The 8,176-nt window shown below is 44.9% G+C and overlaps 1 long non-coding RNA gene and 1 pseudogene across 2 annotated transcripts; both read left to right on the top strand.

Annotated features, from left to right (window-relative positions):
• Positions 1–303: 303 nt before the first annotated feature.
• LOC311118918 lies at positions 304–1,817 on the top strand. Its single transcript, XR_014611888.1, has 3 exons — positions 304–502; positions 1,187–1,274; positions 1,735–1,817. It is a non-coding gene; the product is annotated as an uncharacterized lncRNA (long non-coding RNA).
• A 930-nt stretch (positions 1,818–2,747) lies between these two features.
• Positions 2,748–7,885, top strand: LOC311118907 (2-hydroxyacyl-CoA lyase 1-like; annotated as a pseudogene). Its single transcript has 9 exons — positions 2,748–2,803; positions 3,514–3,594; positions 3,754–3,826; positions 4,015–4,092; positions 4,269–4,363; positions 4,663–4,775; positions 5,382–5,517; positions 5,867–5,972; positions 7,760–7,885. The product of its transcript is annotated as a 2-hydroxyacyl-CoA lyase 1-like (transcript).
• Positions 7,886–8,176: the final 291 nt, after the last annotated feature.

The following is an 8,176-nucleotide window of genomic DNA, read 5'->3' as shown; positions in this document are numbered from 1 at the left end:
GTTGTAAATGAGAACCTGTTCTCAACTGGCTTACCTGGTTAAATAAAGGTGAAAAAAAAACAAAAAACATTGCGTTTTATGATGTAAAATTCACTGGTTGTGTCCAAAATGGCACCTTCTTCCATATTTAGTGCACTACTTTTGACCAGACCCTATGGGTCCTGGTCAAAAGTAGTGCACTATAAAGTGAAAAGAATGCCATTTGGGATGCAGTGACTGACTTCAATGGCTGCGTCCTCTTCTCCCAGTTATTGTACACAGGTCGGTCACACTAGCGTGCTCTTCTCACTCAGACACCAGCAATGCCACAAGTGACATCACTCATGGTGTTGTAGCTGACCTTAAGGCTACTGAGGAATTCCCTGCCAGGAGCCTTAGCCCGGCTGATGTAAAGGCTGACGGCATGGCCCGCCTTCCCTCTGCCAGAGGGGAAGAGACTAAGAAGAACAGGAAGTGGCGTTTCCTACCGAAAATGCATACGTTTCCAAAGATCATGATTAAGGTAGGGTGCTCTGTGTTTTGAGATTACATCTACATTTACATTTTAGTCATTTAGCAGACGCTCTTATCCAGAGCGACTTACAGTTAGTGAATACATTTATTAATTTTTTATACTGGCCCCCCGTGGGAAACGAACCCACAACCCTGGCGTTGCAAACGCCATGCTCTATCAACTGAGCTACATCCCTGCCGGCCATTCCCTCCCCTACCCTGGACGACGCTGGGCCAATTGTGCGCCGCCCATGAGTCTCCCGGTCGCGGCCGGCTGCGACAGAGCCTGGATTCGAACCAGGATCTCTAGTGGCACAGTTAGCACTGCGATGCAGTGCCTTAGACCACTGCGCCACTCAGGGGACAAGGCAGGGCTGAAATCTGTAAGGCAGGGCTGAAATTTACCCTACAGATTCACTACACCCCTATTGTCTCTCAGCATTAGAACAATACTGTTGTAATTGTCTTTAGGAGGTTGAGTGAGGACGCTGTAATGCAATCCTAATACACATGGGAGAGAGTCAATGGCTATGTCCCTAATGGCACCCTATTCCCTATATAGTGCACTACTTTTTACCAGAGCTCTCTGGGCCCTTGTCAAAAGTAGTGCCTTACGTAGCGAATAGGGTGCCTTTTGGGATGCACACTCGGTATTTTACACAGGCTCAGTTGTCCTGATGTGTTTTGTCAACAGCTGTTCAAGACAAAAGGGGAACCGAAGAGACACCCTGAACAGGATGCGCTGCCTACCAAACGTCTCAGAGAGACTCATATTTCACAGGGTAAGTGATAAGCATCGATAATGTCATATTGATGTATCACCCTATGACAAGCTTGTTAAAACAGTGACAACAGATACAGGCAGACCGACGGACAGACATGCAGACAGACAGGTAGACTGACAGGCAGACGGACGGGCAGACAGACAGACAGGCAGACAGAAAGACAGGCAAACAGGCAGACAGACAGACGGACAGGCAGACGGACAGGCAGACAGACAGACAGACGGACGGACGGACGGACGGGCGGGCAGACAGACAGACAGACAGACAGGCAGGCAGGCAGGCAGGCAGGCAGATGGATAGACAGGCAGACGGACAGACAGGCAGACAGACGGACAAGCAGACAGACAGGCAGACAGACAGGCAGGCAGACGGACAGACAGGCAGACAGGCAGACGGACAGATGGACAGACACAAACACACACATTCATTTTCTGATTATGAAATGTTCTTATGACAGATGCTGAATGTGAGGTTCCAGAGGTTCCATCCACTCCCCCTCCCAAGGAGGACCTGACAACCACACCGGCCCCTGCTCCCCAGGAGTCCCAGTCCCGTAAACGCCCACTCATAGTCAGGGTGTTACACGCTCTCTCCAGAGCCATCTCCAAACCATTCAGAGGAGCTTCTGGGAAGAAGAATTAGCCAAATGCCTGATTTTATTAATATGATATTTTAATCAGAGCCTTTATTTAATAAAACATTACTGCATTGATTTCTGTCTATAGTAGTCTTCATGTATGTGCAAGATAACGGTAAAGTACTTCAAACCACATAGTCAAAAGTATTCATAGTGAAGTACCTTTTATGATTATTGATTGTGGAAATACACAATACAGAAAAGTTGTTGTCACATATAAAGACAGACATAAAGGAGAACTCCGTAGACCAGTCACATTCTCAAGCCATAACTAAATCCATGAATGGATCTCCTATAAGATGACAGGAGAACATTTGTAACACTTTCTATGAAGCCTATATCTATAATGCATACACTCAAGTCATTTACATTTTACATTTTAGTCATTTAGCAGAAGCTCTTATCCAGAGCGACTTACAGTTAGTGAGTGCATACATTTTTTTTTTCATACTGTCATACACTCATAATGACTTAATTGAGTTAAGTGTTAAGTAAAGTGCAGTTATAAACACATAATGAGGGCTTATTATGTATTTCTTGCAATAAAAAAAGAAAAATGCTACTAGTTTATTAAATATTCATGACTGCTATTGCACGGCTCATGTCCACACTTCTGTACAATAGGGGGCAGTAATGCACCATAACGTTGGATGCCAACTGCCTATAAACCCCACTGAAGAAGAAAAAGCTACTCATGTAATGCATGCTGGAAAGCAGACAAAAACTAATGATTTGCATTAGATCTAAACACGATTTATAAGCTACTGAACAACAAGTCCAAGAAATCATTGATAACCGCGTTTGCACTTTGAACAGATTTCTCGACAATAATAATGGAAGATGTGACTGGGGCTCAGCTCATTGCAGAGACACTAAAAGCTCAGGTGAAGTGTGTGCAATATATATAAAACAGTGTTATATTGTGTAACCGTGTTGCTAATAATATATTAGTCGCTGATCATGTCCTTGGCAGTGAGAATGTAGCACTACGAGTTGTGAAAGTGTGCCATAGGTCATTGCACTGGTATAGCTAACTATTAATAATGTTGTAGAAAAACATTTAGATATTTATGTGGAATAGTATATGTTAACACCCTTGTTGATGCATGCCAATGTGTGTGTCAATGCAAAGAAAATCTAAACTACATTGTAACAATTCATATACAATTCAGTATGAAAATGTATGCACTCACTAACTGTAAGTCGCTCTGGATAAGAGCGTCTGCTAAATGACTAAAAATGTTAAAAAAAGGTAAATATACTGTATCTACATGTATCTCTCTACAGAATGTAGAATATATGTTTGGAATAGTTGGTGTTCCAGTCATTGAAGTAGCTATGGCAGCTCAAGCCTCAGGAATCAAGTATGTGGGAATGCGCAATGAACAAGCCATAAGCCACCTTTTTATTACTAAACCAGCTCTCCCCAAATCATGTGATATTAACTACCCGTACATAGACTACAGGAGCGTGTAGTGTGTGAGGGTCAGTTTCATAGCTTTTTTGCATTGCTAATTATGTCTGCCTGTCTGTCTGACCCTTTGTGTGTCTGTCTGCCTGTCTTTCTGTCTGTCCCTCTGTCTGTCTGTTCCTCTCCAGTCCAGGTGCGTGTCTGGTTGTGTCTGGACCGGGACTCATCCATTCATTTGGTGGAATGGCCAACGCTAACATGAACTGCTGGTATGCTAGAACTCCACAAACAGAAGACCCTACTACTCATGTTCAGTGGTCCTTTCAAAAGAAGGGATGCTATCCGCACACTGCAAAAAATGATCTGAGGACTCCAAACTATCTCAGATTGTCAGTTGATGTCATTGTGTGATACCTCTCTCTCTGTAGGCCTGTGATTGTTATTGGAGGCTCCTCAGATCAAAACCAAGAGACCACTGGGGCGTTTCAAGAGTTTCCACAGGTACCGATTCAACCATGACATTTCTGACTATTGAACAGTAGGGGGTTGTTTCCCAGGACACAGATTAAGCCTAGTCATGGCCTAAAAAGCAAACTCAATAGAGAATCTCTGTCTGGGAAACTGGCCCTAGCAGTTTAATTGCTGAAAGAGGAAATAATTTGTTATTTTTGGTCCTCTTTCTCTGTCAGGTGGAGGCATGCAGATTGTACAGTAAGTTCTCTGCTAGGTCTAGCAGTCTGGATATGATCTCCTCAGTGGTAGAGAACGTACACAGTCTACTCTGACTCCCTCTGTGTAGTCCTCTTCATATCATTTGGTATCACCTGCAATTGTCTGTTTTCTGACCTCTAATTTTCCAGCTTAGCAAGGTACCTTAACTGCTTCATAAGAGCACAGCACAGCCTTAATTGATCTGAATGGAAGGGTGTTTGGTCTGTCTAAGGCAGCACGCACTAGCATGTATGGACGTCCAGGTGCTGTATACGTAGACATATCTGGGGACATGGTCAATGCTAAATTGGACAGGAGCAGAGCCAGGTTAATGGCCATCACTGTCTTTCATCCATTTAAAATGTATACTAATGTGTTACTGTTGAATATGTATACCACTGAATTCACATCACCGTAGTCATTTTTATTTTATCTTGTTATACCTTTTAACGTCTGAAGTGAACCAGAAATTAAATTACTTAGAAAATATAGCACTATATCAAAATATTCTCATCAGAGAATAGCAATAAGCCTCGATAGACCTTCATGGTTTATTTACATATGCAATAAAGTTGCTAGGTAACATGTTTAATGTTTGACCTATTATTTATTATTTCCTTTGTCAGAGAGGTGCCCTGTAGTCCACCTCCTCCTGTGAGTATGGCTGACCATATGGCGATCACAGAAGCACTGGCGGTCCTGAAAGGAGCCAAACGGCCTTTACTCATCATTGGCAAAGGTAGGCATTGCTTTTTTAATAGCCAAATAATCTGGGGGAAACAGAACTAAAATCTTGCATAATTGCGTCAGATACTTGGATAAGGTCTGGGGAGATGTTAAGAGAAAGATACTAACGCCACTTGCGAACTCTCCACCCCCCTAAACGGAAACTCTCTGCAAGTTTCAGGCAAGTTTATGGGCCAAATGTCCCCTCCCGTTCTGAAATTGAAAAGATGCGAGCACCTGCGTAATCGGGATTTGTCCAAATGATTAGTGGTGAAAAATCAGCGTACCGGAACAAAGTTGTCACATCCCAGTCTGTTGACAGACGCTACTTCCAGTTATGTTACGTGCGTCTGTCCAAGAGAGATCAATAGCCAGCTGAGACGCACTTTAACACATATAGCACTGTACCACGGTTCAGTTGAAAACTGGGCCACGTTCAGTCGACAAATGTTGTTGACATGATTTCTCATTCTACCTGTCCGAGAGGCACGTTCGTTCTACATGCTATATTTCTATCTGAACGTTGCACAACGTTTTGCTCAGCTGAATGCATCCCAGTTGTGAAGGCCAGTCTGTTGAAATCCGTGTGGCAGTGCCCTCTGTCTGTGTCCCTCTGCAGGTGCAGCCCATTGAAGAGCAGAGGGGGCTCTGAAGGAGCTGGTGGAGGGGTGTGACCTGCCCTTCCTGCCCACCCCCATGGGTAAAGGGGTGCTGCCTGACGATCACCCCAACTGTGTTGCTGCTGCCCGCTCCAGGTCAGCCTCTCCTTCTCTCAGCTGGCATCATATTCATGTACAGACCATTGACTGTATAAGTAGGACCAAGAATTTCCCTGACCATTTGAACGGACCAGGAAACTCCTGAAATCCCTATCTATAACTAGTCTCTCCTGGCCAGGTCATGTCAATGTAAACTGGTGTCAATCAAACAACTACACACTCCTATAACTAGCCTCTTTTCATTACATTTTGTTTTGTCCCTGCTCTCCTCCTCCTCTCTTCCTATCCTCCTCCTCCTCTCTTCCTATCCTCCTCCTCCTCTCTTCCTCCTCCTCCTCCTCCTCTTCCTATCCTCCTGGTTCTATGGTCTTGGTGGGGACTGCAGAGCTCTGCTCCAGTCTGATGTTGTGGTCCTACTTGGTGCCAGACTCAACTGGATCCTGCACTTTGGCCTTCCCCCCAGGTTTGACACCCAAGTAAAGGTCATCCAGCTAGGTCAAAGGTCACCAGTAGGGTTTCTTTTTTTTCCTTCTTTTTTTCGGATTCCAGATTTTCTGCTTATTCCGTTCTGATTTCTGGAATCTTCCAACAGGGATTTCTGGGAATTTTGGGAAAGTAACTGTAATTTTGCAACCCTAGTCACAGGTCATTTCATAGTGAACTACAGTTCATTGTAACCAGGTATAAAGGTATTTGACTCAGTCTATTGGATTTAGTCTATCAATTATATAGCTTCTCTATAAGTCTTTGTGGTCTCTCCAAATAATGTCATGGCTGTCTTAGTGCTGTACAGTACATCTATATTTAAGCAATAAGGCCCGAGGGGGTGTGGTATATGGCCAATATACCACGTCTAGGGGCTGTTCTTAAGCACGATGCAACGCGGAGTGCCTCGATACAGCCCTTAGCTGTGGTATATTGGCCCTATACCACAAACCCCAGAGGTGCCTTATTGCTATTATAAACTGGTTACCAACGTAATTCGAACAGTCAAAATACATTTCAAATCAAATCAAATCAAATTTGATTGGCCACATGCGCCGAAATACAACAGGTGCAGACATTACAGTGAAATGCTTACTTACAGCCCTTAACCAACAGTGCATTTATTTTTAACAAAAAAGTAAAAATAAAACAACAACAAAAAAAGTGTTGAGAAAAAAAGAGCAGAAGTAAAATAAAATAACAGTAGGGAGGCTATATATACAGGGGGGTACCGGTGCAGAGTCAATGTGCGGGGGCACCGGCTAGTTGAGGTAGTTGAAGTAATATGTACATGTGGGTAGAGTTAAAGTGACTATGCATAAATAATTAACAGAGTAGCAGCAGCGTAAAAGGATGGGGTGGGGGTGCAGTGCAAATAGTCCGGGTAGCCATGATTAGCTGTTCAGGAGTCTTAACGCTTGGGGGTAGAAGCTGTTGAGAAGTCTTTTGGACCTAGACTTGGCACTCCGGTACCGCTTGCCGTGCGGTAGCAGAGAGAACACTCTATGACTAGGGTGGCTGGAGTCTTTGACAATTTTGAGGGCCTTCCTCTGACACCGCCTGGTATAGAGGTCCTGGATTGCAGGAAACTTGGCCCCAGTGATGTAATGGGCCGTACGCACTACCCTCTGTAGTGCCTTGCGGTCGGAGGCCAAGCAGTTGCCATACCAGGCGGTGATGCAACCAGTCAAGATGCTCTCGATGGTGCAGCTGTATAATTTTTTGAGGATCTGAGGACTCATGCCAAATCTTTTCAATCTCCTGAGGGGGAATAGGCTTTGTCGTGCCCTCTTCACGACTGTCTTGGTGTGTTTGGACCATGATAGTTCGTTGGTGATGTGGACACCAAGGAACTTGAAGCTCTCAACCTGTTCCACTACAGCCCCGTCGATGAGAATGGGGGCGTGCTCAGTCCTATTTTTTTTCCTGTAGTCCACAATCATCTCCTTTGTCTTGGTCACGTTGAGGGAGAGGTTGTTATCCTGGCACCACACGGCCAGGTCTCTGACCTCCTCCCTCAACGTTACCCATGTTATACGGTCAGATATACCACAGCTTTCAGCCAATCAGCATTCAGGGCTCGAGTCACCCGGTTTATAAAAGGGAACGTGTGTGTGTCAGCCTTAGCATTATGTGTTGGTGCTTGGTTATTTCTGTTGTGTTTAGCTTGAGGTTTGGCCACTCCTCCAGCTGCTGTTACATGTGTCACGCACGGCACTCTTCCTGTCGTGTCGTTGCTGGTATGTTGTAGTAACGTTCCACATACGTTATTTATGTCAAGGTCAATGTCAAGGTTGATCTGTGTGCTGAGGAGATGGGGAACAACGTGCAACCTGCTGCTGCTCTCCTGGGGGACATCAATACTATTGTCAAGCAGGTAACACAACACAGTCCTGGGGGACTGGAGATCTTGGTTTGAATCCAGGCTCTGTCGTAGCCGGCCGCGACCGGGAGACCCATGGGGCGGCGCACAATTGGACCAGCGTCGCCTAGGGTAGTGGAGGGAATGGCCGGCTCAGTTCGTAGAGCATGGTGTTTGCAACGCCAGGGTTGTGGGTTCGATTCCCACGGGGGGTATGAAAAAAAATAAGTAACGTATGCACTAACTGTAAGTCGCTCTGGATAAGAGCGTCTGCTAAATGACTTAAACATGTTAAATGTAGAGGGCCCCGTAAACAGTTCCACAAACGTCAGCATGAGTGCGCTGTCT

Source organism: Coregonus lavaretus (assembly GCF_964263955.1).
Source record: "Coregonus lavaretus genome assembly, contig: HAP1_SCAFFOLD_63, whole genome shotgun sequence".
Classification (NCBI taxonomy): Eukaryota; Metazoa; Chordata; class Actinopteri; order Salmoniformes; family Salmonidae; genus Coregonus; species Coregonus lavaretus.
This window is presented reverse-complemented; position numbering and strand designations above follow the sequence as displayed.